The 5,857-nt window shown below is 41.1% G+C and overlaps 1 pseudogene; it reads right to left on the reverse strand.

The window, feature by feature from the left end:
• Positions 1-667: 667 nt before the first annotated feature.
• Positions 668-1,676, reverse strand: LOC116534974 (annotated as a pseudogene).
• Between the last annotated feature and the right edge of the window lie 4,181 nt (positions 1,677-5,857).

The following is a 5,857-nucleotide window of genomic DNA, read 5'->3' on the forward strand; positions in this document are numbered from 1 at the left end:
CAAGGAGACCCATGGGGACTAAGTGGAAAGGGCTGTCCCTTCTCCCCTCTACTTCCAAGGGGAGGCCAGAGATAAAGGAGGGTCTCACCAGAGAAGGTGGCAGCAATTCTGGACCCCGACCTCAGCAGACAGCACTCTGTGCCTGCCTACCACTGGGACTGGGGACATTTGATAGGATTCTCCTCACAGACAAGACATGCCCATCCTTGCCCCTTGGCTCCAAGTACTGGACCCATTCACATTACTGAGGGCAACCACAACAGGCCCCCTCCAGGCTCAGCTTCCAACTCATAGCCTCCTAGACCACCACATTGCCCCTCAGCAGGACTTAGTCCAGTTCCTGGGGTGGGGGATAGGCAGTGCCCTGACACAGCACCCAGTTCAGGCCCCTGGCCTAGCTGGACATTCAGTAACTCACAGTATAAATAGGAAAGCCACCTCACCACCAAACTTATGTCCAAAGCATAATATATCCAGGTCTGAGTTCTGCACGCCAAGGACCTTGACATGCCCCCGCAGAGTACGTAATCAGATCCTCTGCTTGCCTGGCCCACCAAACCTCCCGGGCCCCAACCCCCAGCAGCCATCCATTTGCCAGGCTATGGCACCTGGCTGGGGATCAGGAGACAGGGTTCTGCTCAGCAAAAGGCTAACTCTTGCACTGAAATCAGTTGATGTTATCACAGGTGTTCACCTTTGGGGGTACCGGTGGCTTTGGCTTCCTCTTGTTGGAGTCCAGACTGGAGGTAGTCCCTACCAGACTCAGATGGCATTTCTTTTTCTTGGTTTTCTGTGTCTCGGAGCTGCTGGTACCTAGACCTCAACCCTAATTTTCACTCGTCCCGGGGGAGCCTGAATCAGAGGGTGAGAGATCAGAGGACCAGTCCCACTGAAGTTGGCTGATCAGGGCCTAGCGGTCAGTCATGTCAAAGCTGTCATTATCCTGGGAGCTCTCCATCTGTGGAAGGACAGCTGAGGCCCTGAGGAAATAAATCTTCAAGGTTCACTTCTGCTCGTCTGTGTGCTGGGACTTTGTGCATATCTTGGTGTCTTCAGAAACCACCCTATATTGCATGGTTAGAAGGTTATGAAGCTCCCTGGTCTCATAACTGATTTCATAGTTATGATGAAATCATAACTGATTTCATAGCTGATCCCAGTTGAGTTGTTACACATAAAAAAATTCAAATAGCTAAGTTCCCCATTTTTGTGTTTTAAATACTCTGATCTTCGAGGGGTATTGGGATTCTTGTCTGATTTTCTCTTCTTGGCTTTCTTCTCTGAGCCATAGGACCAGTCGTTACTGATGTCATCATTATCCTCTTGGTCACTCTCAGATTTGCTTATATTATTGCTACTGGTGACTCGGCTACTGTTTCCACCTATTCCTAGGCACGTATCCTGATGGGGAGCAAAGTGGGAGGCAGGAATGCTACAGCTGCAGTTGGAACAAACATATTCCTTGCTCTTTCACCGGTTGAAAACCAAAATCCTTCATGCTCTCAGGGTCAGTGTCATCCAGAAAGAAGTAGCCCCACCTGACAGCCTGGTATACCTCAAAGCAGAATCTCAAACAAGGATCCTAGACCAGGATTATATCTTGCTTATATCTCTTGCACTATGACCACTAGTTTGCTATTATCCAAGCCAGACAAAGACGTTTCCTACATTTTCATTTGTAAACTTTTGTGGAGAAGGCGCTCTGGCTGTTCAGAGCACAGCAGGCTGGGGAGAGGGGGAAGGGAGAAGGGTGGAGAGGAGGGGTGAGTGGGAGGAGGGGTGGCTCACCAATGCAGGTAGCCTCCCAGGGTTGCGTCCTCTGGGGCCAGCTGCTCCAGAACCCCATGTCTGTCGGTCCATCCTTACCTGTCCCGGAGCCCAAGGTCCGGGCCAGGGTCAGGCCTCCTTCCTGCCTCACCGCCTCATCAGGCGGCCATGGTCTCTTCTGCTCTCTTCTTCTCCAGTCGGTGCCTCCTCCTTCTCACCTCACTCTGTCCCCTTGCAGTCCTCTGTGCCATCTTGGCTACATTTTAGAGTCACCTGGAAAAGTTTTAAAAGTTCGAATATACAGATATTACCTCAGACAAATTAAATCGAAGTCTTTATTTAGGAGTGGGTCCCAGACATCAGTATTTTGTAGAGCTCTGAATTAGTCTGTTCTCATGCTACTAATAAAGACATACCTGAGACTGAGTAATTTATAAAGGAAAGAGGTTTAATTGACTCACAGTTCCACATGACTGGGGAGGCCTCACAATCATGATGGAAGACAAAGGAGAAACAAAGGCATGTCTAAGGATAGGCAAGGGGGCATATGCAGGGGAACTCCCTTTTATAAAACCATCAGACCTCATGAGACTTATTCCCTATCAGGAAGACAGTACAGGAAAGACCTGCCCCCATGATTCAATTATCTCCCACTGGGTCCATCAAACAACACTTTGGGATTATTACAATTCAAGGTGAAATTTTGGTGGGGACACAGATCCAAATCATATCAAGCCCCCTTCTGATTTCAATGTGCAACCAAGTTTAAGAACCACCACATTAATCACTTTGTAAACGTAGATGCCATTTGAGTTACTGTAATGAGAGATATAACTATCAACATTTGCAGAAGTTACCATTTCTTCTTCCTTCCAACTTTTTGGTATGGGCATATGTAATAAATATTATTCTGGAAAATCAAGCTTAAATACTATCCTTGATGAGTATGTGATCAAAATGTAGAATCAAGGGTTCGCCAGGTATAGGAAGAATTCTTATGATTTGAAATAGTGCCTAAATGGGATAAAAAGTAAGGAGAGAGCCTGAAATTAGATAACAGATACAAAATGCCCTCTCACCCCAGCAGACTCTATTACTTAGAAGTAATACTATCCAGTATTCAAAAAGATAACATTATATTACTTGATTCTTTGGTAACTTTCCTACCCTATGAATTCCCTCTGTTATTTATTTTTATTTAATGGGAGCCAATGTTACTTAAAGGCTTATTTTAATAAATTTAATATTATAGGCAACTGTGTTGAAATCTATATGTCTCATAAAACAAGCAATAATTGCATTTATCAGGCTAAGATAAAAACATTAGAATAGAAAACTTCTGGCAATATTCAGATTGAGTTTTCACTTTTGCAGGTCAGCACGGCAGTGTGAAACAAATGTGTATATATATTTAAAAAAAGAAATTGCCAGTTGCAGTGGCTCACGCCTGTAATCCTAGCACTTTGGGAGGCTGAGGTGGGCAGATCACCTGAGGTCAGGACTTCGAGATCAGCCTGACCAATATGGTGAAACCACATCTTTAAAAAAAAAATAATAGAAATAAATAAAAAGAAAGAAATTAGTATTGGAAGACAAGGAGAAAAATAATATGAAATAGTTAATAGAATTTCAGTTACAAAAACAAAGGTAGATTGTTTTGTCTAGCCTGTAGATGGCTTCCAAAATAAAATAGGTTCAAGCTCTCTAAAAGGATAGGTTCAGGCTCTCCAGAAGTACAAAGGACTCTTGCTTTATTTGAAGCACTTGACTCAGGCATATTTCTTGGTACTAAGTGAAATAATCCAAACTGAGCATCTGTCTTAGAAATTTCACTGATGGAGAAGCATTTGTTGGTCTCGAGATTTTGTAGTTGGCCAGGAGGGGTAGCTCACACCTGTAGTCCCAGCACTTTGGGAGGCCAAAGCGACGGATCACCTGAGATCAGGTGTTCGAGACTAGTCTGGCTAACATGGTGAAACCCTGACTCTACTAAAAATACAAAAGTAAATATTTTGTAGTTTTATCCAAGCACTACGAAATGTTTCCCTCTACTCAACAGATAGTTTGATTGATTGTTTATTCATTTTGTCATTCAATAAACATGTATTGAGGGACTAACCACTATGTTCTAGGCACTGATGATATAAAAGGGAACAAGACAAAATACCTGTTCTTTGAACTTACGGTCTGGTTAAGAAAAACTGCCATGAACAAATAAATCTCCTTTTCCACTTTTTCTCTTTGCACTTAAAACAATTACATATTTGTGCTGACTCCATTTAGAGACAAAAATTCATGAGGTATAGAACCCTGTTTTGTTCACCACTGTATTTCCAGTTCTTGGTGCAGAGTAGGCACTCAATAAATATTTGCTATATAAAAGAACTCAGAACAATAAAAAAGCAAATTGTGCTTGGTTACATTTTGAATTCATGAATTTTACTACTTTCTTCATTTTACTCTGTCTTTGACAGTAGCACAATAGTCAGGCAGTCAGCAAAGACTAATCTTTGCCTAAAGATCTTGCGTCTTGGAAAGGGAAACGAGATCATCCTCCATTATTCTAAAATCACGTCTACCATTACTCATTTCTGACGGGCAGTGCCATGAGCACAGCAAAGTAAAATGATTTAAAGCATTTATTTGAAAAATTTCCATTTTATGAGATGAATTCTTTCATAATTTTGAATTCTAGGGGCAGCTGTTAGTAGCTTCCTAGTCTTCGTTGAGAAAGTTAGTTAATAATATATTTCATTATACATTTCAGAATGTACATGGTGTTTCTAATTTGGGGGAAGTTACAGCCCACTCCATAACTGAGTTTTTATCCAATGTAACATTCTAACTTTTCTCAGACATATGCCATGATAAGAAGGTCCATGAAAGACATTAGTACTTGCCTGACTTAGAAGAAGGGACTATGACTCTTTAGGGGAGAAGAGAAGCAGGGCCTACATTATTGAAATTTACGTAGTGATCTGGCACCAGGACAATTTACCCAGAGTACTTTGTGGTGGTTGTACAGTGATTGCTTTTCTTCTATAGGCTGTCTAAAGCAATGCAGTGATAGGATTAGGAAAAAAATATGTCTAAAACAAGGAGAAGCCCAGGTTTAATATTCACTTGGTAAACATTAAGACTCCTCAGTCATTTGGATGGAGGCCAGTAGCAAAGTATGGAGAGTATTTCATTACCTTTCTTGTATGGGCTGTGGGCCCTGGGAAAACACAAAACACTTGGTAGGCTTATAAATGTTTGATTAAGCTAACCAAACTAAATGTTTGATTAAACTATCCAAACTATCATCTGATTATTCATATAGCATGGCAATTTGATATCATTTTACTCCTCAGGCCTTCTTGGCTGCCTTCAATTGACACAGATCTGACTGTACCAAGAAACCCTGGAATGATATAACTCATTTACTATATTGAGTTCTCCCAACCTACGGACTTAGAGATACCATCTTAGTTGACCCAATTCACCCACCTCTTTGATCCTATTTGTAGCTCCTGCTCTAGCTATTACATTCTCACCTTTAGTTCTTTCTCTGTTATGTCTTTAAAACTCTCCACAGCTTTTTTTTTGTATCCAATATTTATTTATTTATTTTTTAACCAAATCAAATACAATTTATTATTTGTCAGTTTCCAGTGGTTTGAAGCTTGAAGTGTACTTCTCTGGTTATCATAGAACTACCTATAGATCCAGATCACTTTTGCTCATGCTTCTTTGTGATATATATGACTCTGTGATGTTTTTACCATAAAACCAGAGGACACTCAGCCTTGGAGATTTTTCTGAAGTGCAAAAATCAATTCAAACAAAAATTCATATATATGTTTGTTTTTCACAGTCTCAATACCTATATGGACATGTGATCTATAAGCTGTATGTCTTGTTTTCATAGAGTCCAGCCTACCCCAAAGAAGAGGACCCTATGAAATGCATACTAAGTTTTTTGTTAACTTTATGTAAAATGTTGGAACAACACTGTAGTGACAACATATTTTTTTCAATTTTTGAAGTATGCTAGGTTCATTCCTGCATATCAAAATCTCAGTCCTGAGTAAATTGAAGCCTGAATTTT

The sequence above is a fragment of the Sapajus apella genome, unplaced genomic scaffold, assembly GCF_009761245.1.
Source record: "Sapajus apella isolate SASKATOON/1434 unplaced genomic scaffold, GSC_monkey_1.0 scaffold91, whole genome shotgun sequence".
Taxonomy (NCBI): Eukaryota; Metazoa; Chordata; class Mammalia; order Primates; family Cebidae; genus Sapajus; species Sapajus apella.